Source organism: Dasypus novemcinctus, chromosome 9 (genome assembly GCF_030445035.2).
Source record: "Dasypus novemcinctus isolate mDasNov1 chromosome 9, mDasNov1.1.hap2, whole genome shotgun sequence".
Lineage (NCBI taxonomy): Eukaryota > Metazoa > Chordata > Mammalia > Cingulata > Dasypodidae > Dasypus > Dasypus novemcinctus.
In genome coordinates, this window is record NC_080681.1 from 41,755,825 (window position 1) to 41,781,884 (window position 26,060).

Below are 26,060 nucleotides of genomic sequence, written 5' to 3' on the forward strand. Positions count from 1 at the left end.
CCAGCTTTGGAATTAGGGTGATATTGACTTCACAGAATGAGTTTTGGAGCACTCCTTTTTGTTCAGTTTTTTGGAAGAGTTTGAGTAAGGTTAGTATTAAATCCTCTTTGAATGCTTGGTAGAACTCACCTGTAAAGCCATTTGGTCCTAGGGTTTTCATTTTGGGGAGCTGTTTGATGACTGTTTCAATCTCTTTACATATGATTTGTTTGTTGAGATCTTCTGTTTCTTCTAGGGTCAGTGTAGGTAGTTTGTATGTTCCTAGGAGTTTTTCCATTTCATCTACATTGTCTAGTTTGTTGGCATACAGTTGTTCAAACTATTCTCTTATATCTTTTATTTCTGTGGTGTCACTAGTAATGTCCCCATTTTCATTTTTTATTTTATTTAGTTGCATCTTTTCTCTCTTTTTCTTTGTCAATCTATTTAAGGGTTTGTTAATTTTGTTATTCTTCTCAAAGGATCCACTTTTGGTTTTGTTACTTCTATTTTTCTTTTCTCAATTTCATTTATTTGTGCTCTGATCTTTGTTATTTCATGCCTTCTGCTTGCTTTGAGATTACTTTGCTGTTCTTTTTCTCTTTCATCCAGCTGTGCAGTTAGGTCATTGATATTAGCTCTTTTCCTCTCAGCCCTGCTTTCACTGCATCCCATATGTTCTGATATGTTGTGTTCTCATTTTCATTCATCTTGAGATATTTATTGATTTCTCTTGCAATTTCTTTTTTGACCCACCAATTATTAAGAGTGTGTTGTTTAATCTCCATTTATGTGTGAATTTTTCTTTTTTCTGACTGTTGTTGATTTCCAGCTTTATTCCATTATGATCAGAGAAAGTGCTTTGTATAATTTCAGTCTTATTGAATTTACTGAAATCTGCTTTGTGACCCAATATATGGTCTATTCTGGAGAAAGATCCTTGAGTACTTGAGAAGAATGTATATCCTGCTTTTTTGAGGGTGCAGTGTTCTGTATAAGTCTATTAGGTTTAGCCCATTTTTCATATTATTCAAGCTCTCTTTTTCTTTATTGATCCTCTGCCCAGATGTTCTAGCCAATGCTGAGAGTGGTGCATTGAAGTCTCCAACTATTATTATAGAGACATATATTTCTCCTTTCAGTTTCACCAGTGTTTGCCTCATGTAATTTGGGGCATCCCGTTTATGTGCATATACATTTTTGATAGTTATTTCTTCCTGATCAGTTGCCCCTTTTATTAATTTGTAATGTCCTTTCTTGTCTCTAATGACAGTTTTGCTTTTAAAGTCTATTTCATCTGATATAAATATAGCTACTCTAGCTCTTTTTTTGGTTACTGCATGCATGGAATATCTTTTTCCAGTCTTTCACTTTCAATCTGTTGGTATCCTTGGGTCTAAGGTGAGTCTTTCATAGACAGCCTATAGATGGCTCATATTTTCTTATCGATTCTTTTGATTGGGAATTTAATCCTTTAACATTCAATGTTTTTACTGTATAGGCAGTTCTTCACCCATTTTGACCTTTGGGTTTTATCTGTCATATCTTACTCTCACCACTCTTTTTATACTTTTAGCTACTTTTACTGATATAACCTTCATTTCTATACTCTCTTCTAAGCCCCTCTTTCCTGTAATTTCTTTTCAGGCTGTAGCACTCACTTTAGTATTTCCTGCAATGTCATTTTCTTGTTTACAAACTCTCTCAATTTGTGTTTATCTGTTACTGTTCTCAATTTGACTTCATTTTTAAAAGACAGTCTTGCTGGATATAAGATTCTTGGCTGGTAGTTTTTTTCTGCAGTATTTTAAATATATCATACCACTGCCTTCTAGCCTCCATGGTTCCTGGTAAGAAATCAGCAATTAATCCTATTGGATATTCCTTGTACATGCTACATTACTTTTCTCTTGCTGCTCTCAGAATTCTCTCCTTGTCTTTGGAATTTGTCATTCTGATTAGTAAGTGTCTCAGAGTAAGTCTATTTGGATTTATTTGAATTTATTCAGATGGGAGTACATTGTGCTTCTTGGGCACAGGTCTTCAATAGGGTTGGAAAATTTTCAACCATTATTTCTTCATATATTCCTTCTGCCCCTTTTCCCTTCTTTTCTCCTTCTGAGATACCCCTGACATGTATGTTGCTGTCATTTAGTTCCCTGAGATCCTGTTCAATTTTTTTCCATTCTTTTCTTTATCTGTTCTTTTGTATGGTCACTTTAGGCCATGTATTCAAGCTTACTGATCCTTTCTTCTGCCTATTCAAATCTGCTGTTATATGGCTTCAGTGCTTTTTAAAAAATTTATTTTTTATTTTTTTAAAAAAAGATATTTAGATTACATAAGTGTTACATAAAAATATAGGGGATTCCCATATGCCCTCTCCATACACCTCTCACATTATCCCACATTAACAACATCCTTCATTAGCGTGGTACATTCATTAACAATTGATGAAATCACTTGGAACTTTGCCACTAAGCATGGATTATAGTTTACACTCTTTCCTGCACAATTTTGTAGGTTATGGCAAGATATGTAATAGCCTATATCTGTCATTGTAATGTCATTCAGGACCATTCCCAGGTCCCAAAACTGCCCCCATATTTCGCTTGTTTTTCGCTCTCCCTCCCCTCAGAACCTCCAGTGGCCACTGCCTCCACATTAATAATATAATTTCTTCCACTGCTAGAGTCAAAATAAGTCTGTGGTGGATTACTAGTAAGTCTATGTTAGTCCATAGTTTACTCCCCAGTCCAGAGGATTCTGGGATGGTGATGCCCACTCCACCTCTAATTGAGAGGGACTCTTTATTTCAGTTGTAGACTCTCTCAGTTCCTTGGGATGATCATTGTCCATCATCATCTCCTTGTTAGTTGTCCTGGATGAGTCCAATGAACCTCCAGTGTATTTTAAATTTCATTTTTTGTACATTTCATTCCCATAAGATCTGTTTTTCTGTGTATGCTTTCAAATTCTTCTTTTTGTTCACTGAGTGTCTTGTTAATATACTTAATTTCTTTAGCCATCTCATTGAATTTGTTAAGGAGATTTGCCTGAACATCTATGATTAGTTGTCTCAACTCCTTTATGTCATCTGGGGGCTTATCTTGTTCCATTGACTGGGTCATATTTTCCTTCTTGGTATGGATTGTAATTTTTTTTGGTGTCTTGGCATCTGGCTTACTAGATGTATTTATTTTGTGTGCAGTTTCTCTCTAGGGCTTTCTTGCCCTTTCTCCTTTGCTGGTTGTGTAGTAGGAGCTGAGGATGTAGTTGGTACTGTAAGCTTTGGAGGCTGATGCTGCCTGCATTGCCCCAGGAACTAATAAAGCTTCTTACACCTTTCTCCTCTGACAGGGGTAGGGAGGAGCTGCAACTGTATGTAGTAATCCAAGATGTGCAGGCCAAGTCTGTCCATATTTTCCCAGAGAGACTGATGACACTTCACACCCCTTTCTCCCCTGCCTGGGTTGGGGATGGAGCTGCAGGTATGGTCAGCAAACTAAGCTGTGTGTGTCAAAACTGACTGCAGTTACCCTGGTAGACGTAGCACTTCCCCCTCTTCTCCCCTGCCACGGGTGGGGATGGATCCTCTGGAGTGCCCAACAATGTAATCTGTGCCAGCTGAAAGCACCTGCAGTTGCCCAGGGAGACTGAGGAAACACATCTCCCTTCCTATCCTAGTGGGGTTGTGTGGGTAGAATCACAGGCACCCAGCAATCCAGTCCATGTAGGCCAAGTGTACCTGCCATTGCCTGGAGAGGCTGAGAATCACCAGCCCCCTCTGTCCTATTCGGGGGTGAGGGGGGAGTCACAGGCGCCTAACAGGTCTGCCTGTGCAGGCCCAAAGTGCCTGCCATTGTCTGGAAAGGCTGAAGAAAAACCTACCCTATTGGGGGAATGGGGGTGGATTTACAGGTGCCCAACAGTCCAGTCCATGCAGGCTGAAAATGCCTGCTGTGTCTTGGAGAGGCTAAGGAAACACAGTTCTCCTCCTATTCTGTGGGGGGGTAGGTGGGGGGTTGAGATAGAGCCACAGGTGGCCACATATTCAGTCTGTATGAGCTGAAAGCACCTGCAGTTGTCCAGAGAGGCTGGGGAGATACCGCCTCCGTCTTGTCCTTTCAGGGGTGGGGGTGGAGCCACAGGCACCCACCAGTCCAGTTTGTGCAGGCCAAAAGTACCTGCAGTTGCCCAAAGAGGCTGAGGGAACACAGCTCCCCTTCTACCCTGTTGGGGGTTGGGGATGAAACCCATTTCTTAAGATTGCCAGAACACCACTCAGATTCTGGCAAAACACTTTTTTGTTTCTGACCCAGAAGTCATCAGTGTGCTGTTTGTTGGGCAATCATTTTCCCCGTTTGGCCCAGAATTTGCCACTTTATGATGCATCAGGCAAACCTGGCATCCCTTAGTATATAGTTACATGTAACCTTACCCATTTAGCAACATGTAAAAGAAAACTAATTCTTATTTGCTGTTGAAATATTCTTTTATTCACAGATCTCTCCATGCTGGCAGAAGTCAGCACTGAACATCAGAAGAATATAAATAAATGCAGCCTCAGCCATGCCTGCTGTATATTCATGGGTTGAGCCTTATACATGGTAGAGGAGGCAGCACAGTGGGAAGTACAACACTGTCTTAGGGGTTCAAGAGATACCAGTTTTGATTTTTTTCCCAGTAATGTTAAGATCTAAACATTCTTTCCTGATATGCTATATGCTATAACTTCCTTTGGAACTCGGGTTGCATTGAGGTGGGAGGTGGGAATGGGTGGGAGAGGGATTAGAAGATGGGGGAAGATGAATAGGGAGATGATGATAGCTTTTGTAAGATGGTATGGATTTGGGTCTGATGAATAAAGTATACTGGATTTTATTCAACTCGATATTATACTTGTTCTACTTAATTAACCAATCATATAAACTCATGCCTTGCTAATGATAATCTATTATGAGATGAAGTTGAATTTGCTGATTCTTTTTCAAGGGCTCTGCTAATTCAGCCATTCTTAGCACATTTGATAATGGTTTTTCCTTTAGGAAATAGACCCATATAATCTCTGCCATCCCACAGCTTTCATCAGTGTCTGCCAGTTGATATTTGTATAGTAAATGCAACTCAATGGTCTGGAGAAATGGAGAGCAAGTGGTTTGAGGTATGTGTTTTAATTTGAGTTTTCTATTATATTAAAGAACTTATGGCAGTTCTCTCTTTTAAACCCTCTATACATCTGTGCTGATTTCCATTCCTGGCACTAAAATTTGAGTTTTGTCTTCCAAAACTGTATAGAATTATTTTTCTGGATAAAGATGAAGAATAAAAAGTACCCATTTAATGTAGTCTTTTTGTAGTTAGCTGTTTACAAATTAAGTTGTTAACCTAAGAAGATATAGATGTAACTATTCCTAAAAATTGGAGATAGGGTTACACTAAACCTAGACATTTTTGGCTTGATTTGGAAAGCTGAAATTAGAAAATTAAATAATATTGGTGCAGGTACAAGATAACAGTAGAGGAAAAACACACCCATTTTATTCCTTAATTATTTTTTGACTCACGAGGGAAACATTTCAGGAAGAATAATATAACTACAGTCTGGCTTCAGGTCATAGTTTAGGCCATTTGTGATGTAATCGTATTTTCCAATTAAAGAGTTTTGTGTGGAGCAATTTAAATCTAGTACTTTGTTTTGGGGTTGCCCACCATACTTTTACTCTTGCCTTTGATAGTCTTCTTTCTGTGTGCTTAAGTTACACAGAAAGTGTAATCTTCTTAGATCAGGGTCCCTGGTTTTCCAGTTCCTTTTCTCTAACAAACTGTTGGGAGGTTGAGGGGCCCCTAGCCAAAATGTCACCAATGTTGTAATTTTTCTGTATATTACTTCAAACTAAACATCTCTAATGAGCAGGATCTTTAGGCCTCCTCTAATCTTCCATGCCTCCCAAGTCACCACAGATAGCCTCTTAACTATGAAAATGTGCAGCTTCAAGTCGGGGCTCCTTGCACAGCTTTTTGTTTTGTTTTTTCAAATTGCTGCTCTCTACCTAATAGTGGGTCATGAAATTGATTTAGTGGGTCACAACAAGCTCTTTTTTTATTGTAATAGAATCAGTAGAAAATATCAGAGTGCACTGCAATATAGTCAGGGTAAGTATTGTTTCATGAAACATGTTTCATTTGTGTGTGTTTGTGTATGTACTGACTACGTATATACAACGTATTTCTCACTATGGATCATGATTTTTTAAAAATGTGGAAACCCTTTGTCAGTCAGAAGGAGACACCTAAAAAGAAGTCACTCCACTCCAGTACAGGTATCGGGGTCACCAGGAAGAGTACAACCCACACAGGCTCTGATGGAAAGATATTTTACTCACACAGAGCAGAGACAGAGCAAGGTCATCTTCACCAGTGGGCGCTGGTTTCCCATAGCCAGTGATGTCACCCCCTTGGTGTACACGGGGATGCTCTACACGCAGCTCCCTTCCTTCTCTTGTGTTTGTATGCCTTAGTGGAGGATCCCTTTCTCTCCCCACCAGGACAGATGTACCACCCTGTGTGAGCTGAATGTCATAAGACACGCCCACAAGAATCAGACTGTCTCTAGTAAATATTTACAAATGCTTTGGACAATAGCAGAAGGAGTGTACTTGCAGTCTTCTTATCTACTAGGGGATTGTGCTTTATCCCAACAGGCTGACACACCTGGTCCTGAGCATCAGATATATTTGTGGTTCCCTGGGAAAGGCAGCAGGCCATGTTAGGACTATCCCCTATCATGGCTTTCAACCAGATTGCACCACTTAGGCTCTTTTTTTCTTTTTTTTTAATTGATTTTTTTTTCTTTTTATTTCTTTCCCTCCCCCCCCCCGGTTGTCTGCTCTCTGTGTCCATTCGCTGTATGTTCTTCTGTGACTGCTTCTATCCTTATCAGCGGCACCAGGAATCTGTGTTTCTTTTTGTTGTGTCAGCTCTCCGTGTGGGCGGCGCCATTCCTGGGCAGGCTGCACTTTCTTTCGTGCTGGGTGGCTCTCCTTACAGGGCACACCCCTTGCACATGGGGCTCCCCTACGCAGGGGACACCCCTGCGTGGCACGGCACTCCTTGGGTGCATCAGCACTGTGCATGGGCCAGCTCCACATGGGTCAGGGAGGCCCGGGGTTTGAACCATGGACCTCCCATGTGGTAGGCAGATGCCCTATCCATTGGGCCAAGTCCACTTCCCCACTTAGGCTCTTTATGGGAAAAAAAAACCCAAAACTGTCATGTGTGTTGGCCAGTCAGGTTCTGGGAATCATGGTCAAAATCCCAGCATTACTTCTGTATGCATATCAAGTCATATTTGATTTCTACTTCCCTGAATGAACCTCTGTCTGTTCAGCAAACTAGTACTGGGTCCCTAATTCCGAGTGTCCTGGTGGGCGTGATTGGGGAATAGGAGTATAATGTCACCATTTGCTAGAAACTGATTCTACCTCTCCTTTGGTGACATACTCTAAACTGTTTAAGGAAAGGTTATACTGATAAAGACTGGAAAGCCTAGTTTTTCATCTGAACTTGCAACTTTGGATTCCCCTTGTGTCCAGAAGGGGTTACACTCCTGAGCTTCCTCCTGGCAGAGGCCAGGTGGAGGCTGAACTCTTCCTTGACCCCAGGGGGCTGGGGACATTCTTGGAAAGTGGATAGAAACTTAGAACATGTTTTAGTTCCAAGAACCCCAGGATGTATCAAAACATAGAATGTTGCAAAACATAATTATAATTTCCATGTTATTCTTAGGTCATTTTCACTACTTTTCCATTATACTTCTGCAACACTCAATAGGTGGAAACATAAATCTTCAAAGGAAATTTCTTTTTCTCCCCCATGTACACATTTTAGCAATATTTGTTGGTGGTTGTGCCCATTAAGTATGACAGTTGGGCTGATGTATAGACTGGGATTCATTCTGATAAATCGTATTGGAACGTTTAGTAGAGAACTATTCTGTGGGGAGCAGATGTGGCTCATGCATTTGGGCACCCACCTCCCACCTGGGAGGTCCCATGTTTGGTTCCCGGTGCCTCCTAAAGAAGAACACGAACTGACACAATGAGCTGATGCAACAAGCTGATGAATGAGCAGATACAATGATCAGGGAGTGGATGTGGTGCGAGCAGTTGGGCACCTGCCTCCCATATAGGAGGACCCAGGTTCAGTTCCTGGTGCTTCATAAAGAAGACAATTAGATGCCGCAATCAGTAGATGCTGCAGCTGCCACAACCAGCAGGCTCTGCAACCAGTATGTACCACAACCTATAAACGACACAGCCAGCAGGTGATGCAGCCAGCAGACAACGCAACCAGCAGGGAGCAGAAGTGGCCCAAGTGGTTGGGCTCTTGTCTCCCACATGGGACATCCCAGATTCAATTCCCAGTGCCTCCTAAAGAAGACAAGCAGACAGATGAGGAAGCCCTATTGGTGGTGGGGGGGAGAAGAAGACGAACAGACAACAAGTGGGTACAACGAGCAGACACAAAGAGCAGAGACAGCAAACAGACAACACGTAGATGAGGGAGCCACTTGGGGGGACTAGGGAGAAGGGAGTGGAAAAAGAACCTCTGATTTTCAGTTGTTACCCCTTTTTCCCTGCTCAGCAGCCTAGTACTTAAACTGGAGTGTACTCCCTCATACTTGCTCTTCCCCCCCCCCGAAAAAGAGTGCTTTTAAAATTTTTATAACAGTCATTAATAATAGAAGCAAACAATGAGCGACAATAACTGGAGAAATTGTGTACTTGTAGGAAAAGGACTTGAAATTGTGCATGTTGGGGCAGTTATTACATGAGGAAAAATGGCTGACAGGATGGCCATGTTCATGTTGGATTTTTCCTTTATGAGCACTGAGCTGGATAGCTGCAAACTCTGAGTGGTTTGCAAGAAAACTGAGGATTAATATTGCTTCTAAACTAGACTCCTGAGACACAGTTCTTGGTAAGGAAGTGAAGTAACAGGGATTTAAGTTAGAACATTTTCTTGAAAGTAGGTGCAGAAAAACATAACAAAATATAGACCACTGACCTCACTGTGGCTGCGGCTCAGTTGGGATTCAGTGCACGCTCCCCGCAACACTTGTCTGCCCTGCGGTCAGCCTAGTGATGGGAAATTCTGTAAATGTTACAGCCACGGTCGCTTTGGCCCGTTTTAAAAAAACCCGTACGCACCCACATACAGTTTGTACACATTCCTAATCAGGCTAGGATAAAATCAATTTTGTAACAATGCCTTCCTTGTGGAATAAAACCTGGTAGTTAATTATGTGTTATCAAAATGCTTAGAGGAATTCTTGTTACATTATTTTAGACCTCTAGCCAGATTTTTTTTTATAAAATAAATTTTGCTTTTTGACTAGGCTCTTTCGAGCCTGTTATCAATTCCATGCTGTCCTCCCTTCCTCTTGATTTCACCATTGGGATGGACTTTTCTGGAGCTGGCAATGGAGGAGAAAGAGTACATGTTGTTCCTGGAACTTCCATAATCCTCAGCCAAGAGCAGGATGATTTTCAAATTATACTCTCATTAGTGGGTCATGAAATCAACTTAGTGGGTCACTCCTGTTTTTTGTTTTGTTTTGTAAATGACCTACAATGGAATAGCAAATATCAGAATGCATTACCCAGAATATAACTAGGTATTATTTCGTGTAACCTTTGCTTCATTTATCATACACGGACAAATACAGATGTTCCCATGTGTGCTGTGGGTTGCAGTGTAAAATATGTTTTTTACGGTGGGTCATGGTCAATTGATCTAGGAGACCAAAATAAAACTTAAATAATACTGTCATTTTAGCTTTTATTGCCATGCTACTGTTTGCTGTAAAAAAAATTTTTTTTGGCATGTTCCAAGGCACTTAAATTCCATTGAGCAAATGGGCAGTTTGGTCTCAGCACTGGACCTTTAATTACCCAGAAGGAAGGTAAAGCCTCTCTTTTAAATGTAACAAAATGAAGGAGATGGAGAGGAAAAGGAGAAAAGCGAACAAGTGGAAAGTCTTGAGCTCTTCTAAGTGAATTGTTATTTCAAATATCAAGGACTCCTTCCTGTTAATGCTTTAGAGTATTTCTATACATTTAGAAGTAATATGTTTATTTTAAATCAAATTATGATGTTGTGATATTATAACCCAGGATGGCAGGTGTTAAAAGCACACCATTTATTAAAAGGGCCGCAGGACAGCCTAGTACGTTTTCGTGTTCTGTTGGTCCCAGTCCCCGCTGCACTGCCTCTGCTTGCTGCTGCTCCTCACTGGTCTTCCCGCTGCCTCTTCAGCTTGCCCCCTTGCCCAGACCCTTGTCACATGAGGTGCCCTTCAGGCATCATCAGCCTCCGGAACCCACACCTCTCACACGGATCCTGGTACCTAACCTTTAAATCAACTCCCGAGACAGACTGCTTGACTCTTACTATCTTCCTCGAATAGTGGCTTTCTCTTCCTTTCCACGTGCCCTGAGGGGTGGAAGAGAACAGCCGCGAATTCGAACTATGGTTTCCCTGCTTATTAGCTATGTGGTTTTAGGCAAGTTGAGCTTCAGTTTCTTCATCTGTAAACTCTGATGTAGAATTGACTACCCTGACTTTGTCAGGGTGATTAGATTTGTGTAAAGTGTCTAGCAGTATGATGTAGAGTAGCTTTTCCATAAATGATTAGTCCTTTTTTTTTTTTATCTGCTTTTTGTCTCTAAAGTGCAGTAGTTTAAGCCCGTAAGGATTGATAGTATGTTTTTCTCTTGCTATTATACTTTCTCTTCCCTGGCACTGAAGACTTTCCTCTACTTGGCTTGGGCATTGCTGTCTGTGGCCTATCTAGATGTTGAGACTCTACCCAGCATTTGGGACTCACAACCCTTGTATTTTGAACCCCTGTGCTGACTCCACTTGAAATATGCCAGGAAACTGGTAAAAAAAAAAAACCCTTGGAGACATCCACATGAGCCTCAGCTGACAGCTGGGCCTGTCCTCTACTATCTGCCCCACCCTGATGATGGGCCTAACGTGGATATTGTCTTCCTCTTCACCTCACTTATTTAGTGGTAAATCATCATACTCAACTGAATAGCAAGATACTACTCTTTCTATAACTCCTCTTCTTCCTCCTAATCTTCTAAAAGAATGAATATTTAGGCAATCTCAGCCTTAAACTGACCATTTGATCTTGAAATGGTCATATATGGGTGTTCAGTATTGAAATCACATTTTTAATACCTTTACACATAGATATGCTTTCCATTTTTAAAAAGTTTCTTAAATTCTTCTTAAATTGCAAGATGAAATTCCACCTGAATTTGAATCTTGGTTCCATTTCTAAGTTACATCATCTTGGGCAATTCACAAGTTTCAGTTTCCTGAAAAATATCTTTCTGCCAGATTCCCAAGGATGTTGAAGATCAGTGTGTTCTGAAGACCACACCAGCCTGCCTGTACAAATGTGATTACAGCAGTAACACTGTTATGGTGAATGATAGATTGCCCATAACATTAATGGCAGCATTACTATTTCTGAACTGGAGGCAGCCAGCCTATTGTTGATAATGTTTGTCATTGACCAGGCTCGAGCGTGTCCCTTGGTTAATAACTATGATTACCAAGCTCTGACAGCCCTCTGAGATGAGCCTTTATAGAAACAGGCTACTCCTAGAAAGCTTCATTGAAGTCTAAAGATCCAAATCTATCACTTTTTCAGCAGGGTGAACTTGGGCAAATTACCTTTAGTTGCAGTTTTGACACATATGAAAAAGAGTAACACTACTTTTATTCATTGAACAGGCAATTATTGAGTGCCTAGTATAAATACAACTGATGCAGTAAGCAAATATAATGGAGCTTATTGTCTAATGGGGAGATAAACATAAAATAATCACAAATATATGTGTATTTAAAAATAATTGTAAGTATTGCAAAGGAAAAGCATGACTTGCTTCATTTGGCTATGAAAAGTTAATTAGAGGTCTTTCATGAAAAGGGCCTGAGAATCAGGTTTCACGTAAGACCTCTTATTAAATAGTAGGCAATAAATGTTTATTGATCAAATGATAAATGGTACAGATATCTGGGGATGTGTCTTAGTTTGCCAGGGCTGCTGTAACAAAGTACCACTGACTGCCTGGCTTAAACAATAGATATTTACTAGCTCATGTCTCTGGAGGCTGGAAGTCTAAAATTAAGGTGCTTGCAGGACTGTGTTGTGTCTTAAAGGGGAGAATCTCTTCCATGTCTCCCTGGGCTGCTGCTAGGTAGCCAGCAATCCATTGGCATTTCTTGGCTCGTGGTGGCATAACTCAGTCTTGCCTCCATCATGTGGCCATCACTCCCTCTGTTTCTGTCTTTCTCTAACTTGTCTTGACTAATTTTGCCTCCTTATAAGGATACCAATCAAATTGGCTTAGGGCCCATCCAAATCCAGTTTGACCTTGTCTTAAACTAACTGCATCTTCAAAGATCCGATTGACAAGTTCATATTCATAAGGACTAAGGGTTAGGACCTGAACATGTCTTTTGGGGAGATACAGTTCACTCCATAACAGTATTAAACAGGAAAGAGGCAGATTGGCGGTGACGAGGACCTGGACAAGAAGTCCTAAAACCTCCCTACTTAAAAACTATGTGGCCAAGGGCAAGCAGGTGACCACTATGGACTTCAAAATTCACCTCTATAAACTGGGGATAGTGCTGCTCTCAGCCAACTCCTGTTGTTCTGACGTTTAAATCAGAAGAAACGTAAAAGTGCTTGGTAAGGATTTGTTTGTGGGCATTATGTAGTGGCTGCCTCTGAACTCTAAATTTAGGATCTATAGCAACGGAACACAGCCTGCCTTACCAGGACACCTTAAGGAGGGTTCCCAGCCCTGTCTGAGATGACTCTCACCTTTGAAAACAGGACCTGCAGCAGTGACACTGAATGTGACTGGCTTTTTGCTCCATGCAAGTACGTGGGACTTCTGGAGAGAGCCCTGTAGTTGTAGGAAACCCAGGAGACTAACTGTATTCAGATTATGCACTCCCTAAATAGAGTTTGGGAGCTCGCAGAACACAGGCAAATACGTGACTACCATTTATTGTACACTATGCTTGCTGCTTTGTGCACCCTACCTTACCTTACCCCTAACAGTTCCTGCCATTTTGCAAATGGAAAACTGAGGTTTGGAGAGGCTACATGACTGACTTAAGATCAAGTTGCTAAGTAGGGAACTGGAATTGTGAGCCAGGTCTTTCTGACTCCAAAACTGGGGTCCTTGGGCACTATACCAGAGAAAAGATACCAATCACCATGATAGCCATTAGAGAATTTGGGTTAGTGAGATCCTATCAGTACAGTTATCTAGCTACAGGCCTTATACCTATATCCATTAGTGAAGAAACTCAGCAGAAAGGAGACAAAGCTTTTCCTGCTGAAGACAGTGTTTTAGACAAGTAACTACCCATTCCTTTGCCCCTCATCCATCAGGTTGGCATAGAAACACCCCCCGCGCAGGGGAATCCCAGAGGGGCTAGTGTGTGTCTTCAGCGTACAGTTAGTCTGGGCTTGGTATTTGCTAGCAGGGGCGCTCTGCAAATAGTGAGGCAATCTTAATTGTTGGGGGTGTACTGAGTAAGTGTCTGAACGGGAATGCTGGGGATGCCTTCAGTTCCAGAAATGAAACTATCCTGGCTCTTTGGAGTAAAAGGCAAGGGTTAAATCCATCCTCACACCTACACTCACCCTTGCCTGGCTCCCTCTAGCTGAATCAAAGGGAAAATTGTATGGAAAGTACATGTAAGTTGGGACAGATTGTCACTCTTCTGGAAATCAATGTTGTCCTACCTCTAAGTACTTCTCAGTTGGTAATATAGACCCCTGGTCAACAATATAAGCAATGATACACGCAAGCTCCAACTTATCTAATCCTTTGCACCTGAGTTTTGGTTCATGGAGCGGGTGGCACATAGAAATGCTCTTGAACTCTGTCTGTGTATCTGGGTAGAAGGACAATAGGATGACATGCCTGACTTCAAGTTCAAAAAGCCCTAACTCCACAACTAAGACTCTTAACTTCTTTGAAGGTCTGGCTAGGCCCTAGAGTCCTTGCCCTTCCTCTCCTTTCAGTTCTGCTCTAGGCTTGGGACCAATGTTACCCAGACTCAAGGAGAAATCAGTGGGTTACCCATGCTGTTTTCCTGTTTGTTACTCTCTAAGTTTATTCTTATGACTGTTCTCTCTCCTCACTGTAGGGGGTCTGAGTTCTGCTCCTGTACTCCAGCTCTAGGGTACCTGCTTGTAGGCAACTTTGACTTCTCCACCTGTGGTTTGCCTGCCTGCCTCTCCAGTACCACCACACTCAAACTCACCTCCCACTTGTTCCTACCACCATACTTTCCAGAAATTCAGCTCCATCTGGTTGGATTTCTAACCACCAAATGCCTGCCTCTTCATTGTGCCTTGGGTCTAGTTTTCAGGTTCATGAAATTCTTTCAGTGTGGCCTCCCTTCTCCCAGTTATTCCTTTAACCCACAATAAATAACGGTAGTAATAAAGCCATTTGTTATGTATTTATTGTGAGTTAGTTTATGTCCATCATTCTTACCAGCTGCCTTGGCTCTGTTCTCGAAGCAGTGTGGCTATTACTAAAGGAAATAAAGAGACCCCTTGGTCAACAGGTCAGTGGCTCAGTCTCATCATTTCTGCCAATGGCCCTGCCATGACATGACTCTTACTCATTTCATATGCTTAGATTGTACCCTGATTCCATTAGCTAGGTTTATATCTTGACCCCCTTTGTTGATTTCCTGCATGAACCTCCCCTCAGTGAAAGATTTCCAAGACTGACCCCAAGTTTGTACATGAGAGAATCCCTATAACTTACTGCCAGTCCCTCTGGTGCCATGCTCTGCTAGCCCTCTTATACATCTGCTTGCTAAATGCGTTAGGCCAAATGGGATACTAGGTGTGTCCATCAGCCTGGTATTTGTTACCGTTCTCTGATGCCAGCTGCCATTCTAACTCTTCTTCCTTTTGCCCATTATTGGAACCATCCCTGGTCATTGGCCTTGACCTGGTGGACCTTTCTGCTGACTGGATTTCAGATCCAACACATTCCTTTATATATTTTATATATATATTTTAAAGATTTATTTTTATTTATTTCTCTCCACTTTCCACCATTGTCTGCTCTTTGTGTCCATTTGCTGTGTGTTCTTCTGTGTCCATTTGCATTCTTGTCATGCAGGACCAGGAAACTGTTCCTTTTTGTGTGTGTGTGTGTCATCTTGCTGTGTCAGCTCTCTATGTGTGTGGCATTACTCCTGGGCAGGTTGCGCTTTTTCACATGGGACGGTTCTCCTTACAGGGTGCACTCCTTGCGCGTGGGGCTCCCCTATGTGGGGGACACCCCTGTGTGGCACGGCACTCCTGCGTCACTGCGCCTGGGCCAGCTCCACATGGGTCAGAAGGCCCTGGGTATCGAACCCTGGACCCTCCATATGGTAAGCGTGTGCTCTATCTGTTGAGTCACAACCACTTCCCTGCATTTATATTTTGAAGTATTCATTAGGTTCACCCTGTTAGGAAGGTTGAGGTTAGGTGATTTGACTAAGTCACACCCTTAGTTTGCCTTCGCCATCCCCACCTTCTGTGATAATTAGCTATCAATTAAATGCTACTTTTCCTGCTCAGTTTAATAAATAAGTTTGTTCTTTGACTTCTCTGTAAACAGACCTTAGTACATGACATTTGGTGGTAGAAAAGTAATTTTACTGTGTTTGATTAAATGGGTTGAAATGTTATTTTCTTGGTTGTTAAAACTTTTTGTAAATTTCCTGCATTTTGTTTTTTGTAAAGAAAAAAATTATTCACATTATTGTAATTCCATATAGTGCAGAACTAGAACAAAGGAAGTGATGCAAATCCTTTAGCAAAAGGTCATTTGAGTCATGGGAGTGTCCTGAGTCACAGTGGGAACTTAGAGCTGCTGTTGATACACAGCACATTTCTTCATATTGATACCCATTTATTTAGATGATTTTCTTCTGAATATTTGCACTGAGGAAGAACAATAGAGGGACCTTCACTTATAAACAAAGTGGCATGTTCTGAGAAGGAAATGAATCCTTTATAGAGCTCTTAAAGCAGATTCTCAGAAGCTTTCACTCCTAATAATACCTGCCGTTCTTTATCTTTTAGAACAGAACTATCTAAGAGAATTAAAAAGTAGGTTTAACAATGATAAAAAGAAAAAAGAATTCTAATTGGCGATCTGGTATGACAACTTCATATTAATAGACCTTGATGATCTAACAAGAAAGGATTATGAAGATTCTGGCTCCTGATCATAATTGGCTGCTATTTATTGCTGAACACATAGCACTGTGCAAGGTCTCCATGTCTTCTTCAGGTTAATTACTATAAGTGATGAGTACAGGGGAACAACCAGCTCCTCATTTTGATGATTGAATGTGAAGGAAGAAGATAGTTTTGCAGAGGAGAAATCATTCTAGTGTTTCCAGTGAGGATTAATCTGTTGATGAGGAAATTCAGAGAGAAAAGACCAGGGTAATTTCAAGTTAACATTTTGCATAATTCGGATTGACTAATCCTACAATTCCTGGAACTCAATTTGAGTCTTTCACAAGCCTTGGAACTAAATAGGGAACTATCAGATCTACCTCCAGGCTAAGACAAATAATCATATTATTGGGTAAGGGATTTTACATTCTAGTAGTATTTTTTTTAGGTTGCAAATAACAGAGACCTGTCCACATCAACTGCAAGAAAAAGGAGGAAAATTGTAATCACAGACTCAAATTGAAACCACAAAACCATTAGGAACCTGTCTGTGATAGCACCTCTCCTTTTACTCCACGCCTTCTCTCCTCCCTGCAGATCTGCTTCATTCTTTTCTCCTGTTTCCTCATAACTTAAGCTTCCTCGTGGTCCAGAGTTCATCTCATATCCCTTCAATTTAGCTGCCATAGCAATCTGACTCAGACTTTCAGTTTCTCAATTTCAAATTCCCAAATGTGGAGTCTCATGGGCTCACGCAAATTTTTTGAGCCAGGCCACAAAGTCATAGACCAGCTTATGATGAGACAGGATTTGGGTCAGCTGTAATTTTAGGGTCAGTGGTCAGAAATGTTTGTTTAGGGGAGCAGAGTCTGTGGACAGGGCAGATTCCTGCTTGTAAATGTGCGGGTAGTAGTTACTGTCTCATGTTTAGTTGGCCTTCTCCTGCTAGTAAGTGAATCAAAATACTGAACTATTATGGAGGAAAAAGTACCCTTGGAGGGGAGACCGCAACCTGGTTCAGATCCTGGCTTAGCAATTATGTATATGGTGTCTTTGTGTATCTTCACTTTCTTCTAACATTAACTGATTCTCCTAATTTGATGCCCTGTGATCTGACCTGCTGATCCATATACCACAAGATTCCTCAATATTTGGTTTGGGCTCAGTACACAAATCCCTAATCGTTTATCCTTTTTTCTTGACAATTAAAACTGGGGGGTGGGGTGGGGTGTATATGGGAACTCTGTACTATTTGCATGATTTTTCTGTAAACCTACTGCTTTACTGAAAGAAGAAGAAGAAAAAAGAATCTTCTGAACTCCTGAATTCATCCTACTAAATGTAGCTCAGACATCTTTCCTCCTTGAAGCCCTCATAGACATCCAGAGTTAGTGTTCCCCTTCTGCCATGGCCAACATGTAACAGTCTGTATTTTAGTTACTTTCTTGTTTGATGGTCTCCCTCATTAATCTATGAATGCCTTTCCTACAGGACTTTTTCACTTCTGACTCTTCTGCCCTGAGCACAGTGAGTGGCACACAGTAGATGATCAGTTAATGTTGGTTGAATTGAGTAGTCTGTTCAGTGCAGTTTAGCTGCTCAATCTCCTTGGGGCCCATTCTGTGAGGCCACCTTATGGGTGGCAGCCGGGGTATAGTAGGTAGAGCACAGGACACAGTTTCACAATACCTGTGCTCAAGGTCTGCACCTGTTCTTTATGAATATGTGGCTGTGGCCATAGTCTTTCTGAGCCTTGGCTCTCTCTTATGTAAAATAGTAATCATGAGTCCAGCCACTCAAGAATATTGTGAAGATGAAAAAAAAAAAAAAAAAATGGAGAGGCTTTATAATAATGTTAAAGTCTATATATAAGTAAAGTTATCATCAAAACCATTCTTTTGGTATTTCAGACATTAATCCTCTTTAGATGGGATCCAAGATAGACGTCCTTATGAGTAATCCTACTCTATGGTAAAATGCCGTGCTGTTGAAAGCTATGCCATAAGAATGCAGCAGGTGTAGTGCCCCAGCATGTGGTAGTCACTCGGTGAATGATAGCTGCCATTACTGTTTTACTGCTGTTATTATGAAGATAATGTTGTTTATCCTTAGCTTGCTTGGAGCAAAGCAGTTGGGTGATCTGAGAAGGATAGGGAATCTTTGGTCCTTATGCAGTTTTGGAGCTCTCTGTCCCTGAGCAGGCAACAGATTTCTTGCCTTCCTCCTCCATACTCTGATCATCTCTTGTGTGCTGTGAGGATTATGTTTCAGAGAAGAGTTGCTGTAAAAAATCCGGGTGAGTGTTGCTGTCCTCTTCAGCACGTAGTTTAATTCTCTTATCTATGCCTGCTACAGTGGAGCCTCAGCTGAGGAGGATGGGGCCATAAAAATCCACTTAGCTACAAAGCCTGCAAAGCGGGTGTGGTACTTTATTTGGAAGATGGGGTGGAGATGGAAACCTTTCAAGTACTTGATGCTATTGAGCCTTGTTAATCTGTGAAAGAGCTTTGTACTTACCCTGTCCTTTCTTTCCCTCCTTTCTCCCTCCCCCTCTCTCTCTTTTCACTGTTCCTAATGTTCAGTACTGCTTTTTGTTGGCTTCAGATGTGCTCACAGAGCTCTGCCAGCTTTCATTGGAAGGAATATATTTCCGAGCTTAGTTGGACATCAGTTTTTTTTGGGTCCTGCCCAGACTTTGACAGAGAAGGTAGTGTTAAGGAGGTCGATGGTGTCTAGACAGTAAAATCAGAAACTGTGTAATTTATGTGGTATTACAGACATCCACTTCCCAGACTGGAAAAAGGAAACTGTATTTTATCTAAGGAAGTTACATTAAAAACCAAAGGCCTCAGGTATTTCTGACCTAGGAGAAGTTGAAGCTTGAATGGTTTTATATAATTATTGAGAATGGTACTGTGTGAGGCCAGAGATGAGAAATAAACTTCCAGGTTCCAGGAAACAGTTCATAGAACTTCAGCCACTTACAACTATTTAGACGCCCTACAAGCTCACAATTCAGTTGGGATATTGCATACTGTTTCAGAAGAATATTGAAAGGTTGGAGAGGAGACAAGGAAAACAGCAAAAGAGGATGCATTTGGTTGAAAACTTAAAGATGGTTGAAGGTCTGACATGGGAACAAAAGAAAATCAGGCGTGCCAAAGCATGCTGCTGGTTAGTAGAAGATATAATAAAAATCAAATACCTTCAATTACAACACAATATTATGTGTTTCTTTTTAGGTTACTTAATGCTCATAGTCATCAAATATTCAATATTAATTGCTGTGGGAAAGAGAAGGACAAAATACTAAGCTAGGCAAAATTTATGTAGAACGAAAGTATTTTAGAGCCCCTCACAACTTTTTTTTTTGATCTGGATAATCATTTTGTCAACTAATTATTATTTTTTTTTAATAATCAACTGATTATATTTTTTTCCTGGAAAATTATAATCTCTATAGAGTTATGAGACATCGTGTCAAAGGCTCCTATCTGAACTGTTTTCAGAACACATGAATTTAAAATGTTGCATTATGAAATAAATCTTCACTTGCCTATCAATCTTTTAAAAATTACTAATAGCTCTTAAAATAGGACAGTCATCAAAATTCATCTTTTATAAAATGCCTTCCAACATTATCAAAGAATTGTCTTGTTATCCTTATCAGATACTAGATTTCTCTACCAGATTTAAATTTCTTTTTTTTTTAAAGATTTTTTTATTTATCTCCCCTACCCAGTTGTCTGCTCTCTGTGTCCATTCGCTGTGTGTTCTGTGACTGCTTCTGTCCTTATCAGCGACACTGGGAATCGTGTCTCTTTTTGTTGCGTCATCTTGTGTCAGCTCTCCGTGTGTGCAGCGCCATTCCTGGGCAGGCTGCACTTTCTTTCGCGCTGGGTGGCTCTCTTTACAGGGCGCAGTCCTTGCGCGTGGGGCTCTCCTACACAGGGGACACCCCTGCGTGGCACGGCACTGCTTGCGCGCATGAGCACTGCGCATGGGCCATCTTCACATGGGTCGAGGAGGCCCGGGGTTTGAATCGTGGACCTCCCATGTGGTAGACGGATGCCCTATCCATTGGGTCAAGTCCGCTTCTCTTAAATTTCAGTTTAATAGTTTTCAGAGGACTATGCCACGGGCCCATAGACATCCACCAAGCGTTAGTTGAAATGTATGTTGAGTTGCCGCTAAATCTTTCATGGAAAGCACTTTGTAATGTGTAGTTACTAGATGACTAAACTTTGTTTTAAACAGTACAGAGCTTTAGAAAGCTGATATTAGAAACTAAAGAGGAGTATAATGTTTTGAGTGCTAAAGAGTTAATATATATAAAATGCAGAAATCTTCTGTAGCAGCCAGGAATTATGATGAAAAAGACTTTTTCCACAGTTTTTAGCCCTTTGGCAAGAAGACTTGGAGAAGAGATCTCTGTCAGAAGCTGAAATTACTCACTTGTCACTCCTGTTTTGAATGTTTAGATTGTTGACTTCCTAAGGTGATAGTCTATGTCCTTTCCTTCTTCTGTAGCTTCCACAGTACTAGCACAATGCTGATAATGGAGAGGATGCAGTTGGAAATTCTCAAATAATTGAAGAATTGACAATACAGAAGAATGCTTTGGTAATCACCATAAGCTGCAACTTTGGTTTTCCACTACTGCTAATTATGGTAGGCTACAAAGATGGGAAAACTGTGGAAACAACAAAGATAGTGGTAATAATGGTCACTATTTAATTACTTATTGTCAGCTCACTTAATCTTTATAACCGTTCTATGAATTTGATTTATTATCACAGTTTTTCAGATGAGCAAATTAGAATTCAGAGAAGTTAAATAACTTGAACAAGGTCACAAACTTATTAAAGACTGGAGTTATTCAGATTTAGATTTGGTCTGTCTTGATTCCAAAACCCTGTCATAGAATTTCTCTTTATATTCACCTTCAGTGCTAGTTTTCCATAAGAAGTTATATTCTGACATACCCCAGTCTGTTCAACAAAGCTCTCCAGATAGTCATATATGGTGCCTCACAATCTAAGGACCCTTTGAAAACACATCTTCCTCCATATCATCTTAATCCCTGTTTGTTATTTAATGTTGTGTAACAAATAACCTCAAAACTGGGTGACTGAAGGCAATGACAACATTTATTTTGCTCATGACTCTGATTTGGTCAGGACTTGGTAGGGACAGCTTATGTCTGCTTTGCTTTGTGTCAACTGGAGTGGCTTAGAGAGTAATGAAATCACTGAAGGCTTGCTTATCCACATGTCTGGTAGTTGATATTTGGGAGACAAAAGCAGGTGGGGGCTGGCACATCTGAGGCTCCATGGGCATCTCTGTCTCTATGTGACCCTTCCATGTGCTTTCCCGCAAGGCAGCATTAATTACCAAGCTTCCTACATGTGAGCTCAGGGCTGTCAAGATCCATGTCAGGTAGGTGCCGCATTTCCTTTTCTCACCTGCTGTACTGGTTTGAGTTGTTTGAGGACCCCAAAATATCCTGTCCTGAAGGTGAACTCATTCCTGTGCCTGTAAACCTATTGTATATAGCCGGGACCTTTTGGTTAGATTCAACTAAGGGACCTTTGATTAGACTGTATTCAGTTGGGGACTTTGATTGGAGTACTTCAGTGAGGCGTGACTCAAGGTGGGTCTCAGCCCTTTTGCTGGAGCCCTATATAAATGGGAGAAATTTGCAGAGATTCTAAACATGCAGAGAGACACAGAGAAAGAGAGCTGCCATTTTTACCCAGCCATATGAGAGGGCCCTCCCAGATCACCCACAGCTGAGCTTGGGGAGAAAGTGAGCCTGGAGAAGGCAGAGTCCGGCTGCCATTTTGTATCACCACAAGTCCAGGATCTGCCAGTAGCCAACTTTTGGTGAGACAGCATCTCTGATGATGCCTTGATTTGGACATTTTCACGGCTTTGGGACTGTAAGATTTTATCCTAATAAATTCCTATTATAAAAGCCAATCTATTTCTGATATTTTTGCCTTAGCAAACCACCCTATTGTGAATACCTTGCATTGGTGTGGAACATTTGTTACAATTGATGATAGCACATTTTTATAATTGTACTAGTAACTATAGTAGTCCATTCTTTAACTTAGGTTTCACTGTTTAGGTGGTGTAGGTCTATGGATTTTTAGAAAAAAAATTATTCTGATACCATATACATAATCTAACATTTCCCTTTTAATCACATTTAGTCTGGCAGCCTTTAGCAAACCAAAACACCTGCCTTTGGAAATCATGCAGTATCAATTCCATCATGTTTTATTCATTAGAAGCAAGTTGCTAAGGCAGTCCCATATTCAAAGGGAGGGGAGGTAGATTTCACCTTTTGTGGGAGAAATATAAAAGAATTTGGTGACATTTTTAAAACCACCATGGTACCTATAAAACTTGCTTGAGAAAGTCTTCTGTTGCATCTGTCTCAGGTTTAGGAGATAGGGCTGGTTCTGGGCAGCAATGTGAAAGAAGCAAAAGAAGTTGTCAAGAACATCCACCATTCCACAAATTTGATCCCTGCCTCCTTGCAGGGCCCTGTGTTGCCCTAGAGTCAGTCATAAATTTCTCACTGTCCCTTTCCGCAGCCCTTTCTTCCCATCCCCACCACAGTACTCATTGAGGACACTGAAGCTGGGCACCGTTACTAGTGCAGGCAGCAGAGCTTCTACAGCACCCACACCACCAGCGCCTGAGCCCTCTCTGACCATGGCTCATAGTGCACTAGTATTGCCATCACACACATTCTCATGTCACCAACAAACATTGCTTTCTCATAGTTTGCATTAATGATATGCCACAGGTTTCCCAGAGTACTTTAGTCTAAAGCTTCATTGGCCATTATAATACATCTCACTCTTATGTTCTCTGAAATAGTAAACCAATGTGAATGACATTAAGGAGATACTAGCTCTTGTTAGCAAATACATGTTCAATGGCAGAGAAAAGAAATGGGTTCACTTCCTGGGATGAGGCTGCAGGGACAAAATAGGATTTCCTGTCTTTGGCTCCCCTGGTGGATTTGATGTACTGGAAAACACAGCACATCAGTATTTTTTAAAAAATCTTCTGCATATTTTTCTCATGATTGTAAAAATAGTCTTAGAAATTAAAATTTAAATACCAGCTTCTTAGTTTTGAGAAGTAATAGGAAATACTGCTAATGTCCTAGTAAATGAAGTTATTATAGTTTTGTCTGGGATGCCCTCTGCCTTATTTTCCAAACATTTTTATTTTGTTCTTGAAACTGAAAAAATCTGCAGGATTTACATTGTGAGGGCCAATGACCCTACATCTTGTTTTTAATCCTGTTATAAATCGCACAGTGTTCATGAAGGCACTAGCCAAGTGCATTTTCTGACTTTAAAGTATACTGCTTGATTTGAGGAGTATAGACATGACCCTTAACCCTTCACCCTGAGTCACTTCATCATACATGAGCAGTGGGTTTTAGGATACTTAATCTTTTTTTTTTTTTTTTTTTTTAAATTTTTTAATTTTTTATTGACTTTGTAATAATATTACATTAAAAATATATATGTGAGGTCCCATTCAACCCCACCCCCCCACCCCCCCTCTCCCCCCCCCCAACAACACTCGTTCCCATCATCATGACACATCCATTGGATTTGGTAAGTACATCTTTGGGCACCTCTGCACCTCATATACATTGGTTCACATCATGGCCCATACTCTCCTCTATTCCATCATGTAGGCCCTGTGAGGATTTACAATGTCCGGTGATTACCTCTGAAGCACCATCCAGGGCAGCTCCATGTCCCGAAGACGCCTCCACCTCTCATCTCTTCCTGCCTTTCCCCATACCCTTTGTCCATTATGTCCACTTTTCCCAATCCAATGCCACCTCTTCTATGTGGACACTGGATTGGTTGTGTCCATTGCACCTTTATGTCAAGAGGAGGCTCAGATTCCACCTGGATGCTGGATGCAATCCTCCCATTTTCAGTTGTAATCACTCTAGGCTCCATGGTGTGGTGGTTGTCCTTCTTCACCTCCATCTTAGCTGAGTGTGGTAAGTCCAATAAATCAGATTGTAGGTGCTGGAGTCTGTTGAGGCTCAGGATCTGGCTATCACATTGTCAGTCCAGAGATTCAAATCCCCTAAATATATCTTAAACCCCAACATTAACTGCACCTCCAGCACATTAGCATGAAAGTCTTATGAAGGGAGATCCCATCTGAGTCCAGATTCATCACACATAAACACCATTTCCAAAGAGGGGCCATCTGCCCTGGTAGTTAACCCCATCGGCCATGACCATAACTCCCATGGGTCTCTTTAGCCCTCAAAGGAACCAATATCTGGGGGTTGTATCTGCTTTATCTGTCTCTCTGACTCTGCTCAGTTGTGCATGAGGGCAAACCTTCTGCCAGCCTCCAGACTCTTTTTTAGAAACTCGTAGCCATATAAACTCATTTCTCCTGTCCATTTCCCCCTTACTTTAGGTCAAACAGCATTTTAAAGTCATGGTATTTTATGTAGACATGGATGTTCTGCTGATCCGCATTGAACCTTCCGTATAAGGTCATTTTCCAGTTGCATAGGATACTTAATCTTACCTTCATAAACAGCTGTCTCCAATCTTTGCTATCCAGGCAGATATGATAACCTACACCAGGGATTCTGGTAAACTACTGTAATGCCTGGTTATAAGGCTGAGTTCAGAGACACAGAGGCTATTACCATCACTAGTAATCATTTAGGGAGTCTTTGTTATGTGTCACGTACCGGAGGTAGTTTATCTCATTAAATCATCTGGGGTAGATGCTAATATCCATATTTTATAAACAGCAAAACCTAGGTTCAAGAGATTAATTTGCCTAAGATTGCACTCTGTTACACAGTGAAAACTGGATTCTAACCAAGGCTTTCTGACTTCCTAGCCTTTGCTTTTTCTGTAATGCTGTACTATACAAACATTTTTCACTATCCCTTTATCCCCTCCCTCTACCTTATCATAATACAGGAAACTCCCAATTGCTAGAGGATGCTCTTTAATTCAGGTGGTATTTGCTTTGAGATAAATCCCTTTCTCCCCCACACTGTGAAGTAACATATATAGTAAAAAGAGAATTCAAACAGAAGTCTGTGAGCCTGCAGGTAGGTGTTCTATTTGTATGAGGGTCAAGTAGACCTCTTAGGGCTCAGAGACCTTCTGTTGCCACATAGTGAATATGTTTTTGTAATTGAATTGAACTCATTTGGAGCACTGCAATAGATGGCGTATTAGTCAGCCAAAGGGGTGCTGATGCAAAGTACCAGAAATCTGTCGACTTTCATAAAGAGTATTGATTTGAGGTAGAAGCTTACAGTCACAAGGTCCTAAAGAGTTCAACTCAAGGTACCATAAGAGGTACTTTCTCACCCACAATCATTTGCCACATGTTAAAGCAAGATAGTGGGCAGTGTCTGAGAGGGTTCAGCCTGCCTTCTTCCTCTTAAGGCCCAGTGGTCCCAGCTTCCTTTTGATCTCAGCTGTAGGCTGGCACAAGGTTCCTCTTTCAGGGCTTCTCAGCTTCTCTGTACAAATTATCAGGCTCATCTCTCTTCCTGGGCCCTCTGCCCTGTCTATGGAGCTGTCACTCTTCCTCTGTGTTCTCTGTGTATCTACTTCTGTGTTCTTAATTGAGTATCTGTTTATTTAGCCTACTAAGGGGGCAGGGACTCAACCCTGCATGCCCTAATAACTAGTCGAATCAAAGCCCTAATCCTGATTTTAATAAAGTAAAAGTGAAA

At 41.2% G+C, this 26,060-nt stretch overlaps 1 protein-coding gene and 1 long non-coding RNA gene across 2 annotated transcripts in view; both read left to right on the forward strand.

Annotated features, from left to right (window-relative positions):
- Positions 1–26,060, forward strand: part of DDAH1 (dimethylarginine dimethylaminohydrolase 1) — a 192,865-nt gene that overhangs the window by 13,876 nt on the left and 152,929 nt on the right. The gene's annotated exons all lie outside the window — the stretch shown is intronic.
- Positions 1–26,060, forward strand: part of LOC131279726 (uncharacterized) — a 50,771-nt gene that overhangs the window by 9,601 nt on the left and 15,110 nt on the right. The window contains exons 2-4 of the long non-coding RNA XR_009187171.2: positions 3,340–3,470; positions 4,486–5,143; positions 20,816–20,956. This is a non-coding gene — a long non-coding RNA (uncharacterized lncRNA). The remainder of the gene's footprint in view (positions 1–3,339; positions 3,471–4,485; positions 5,144–20,815; positions 20,957–26,060) is intronic.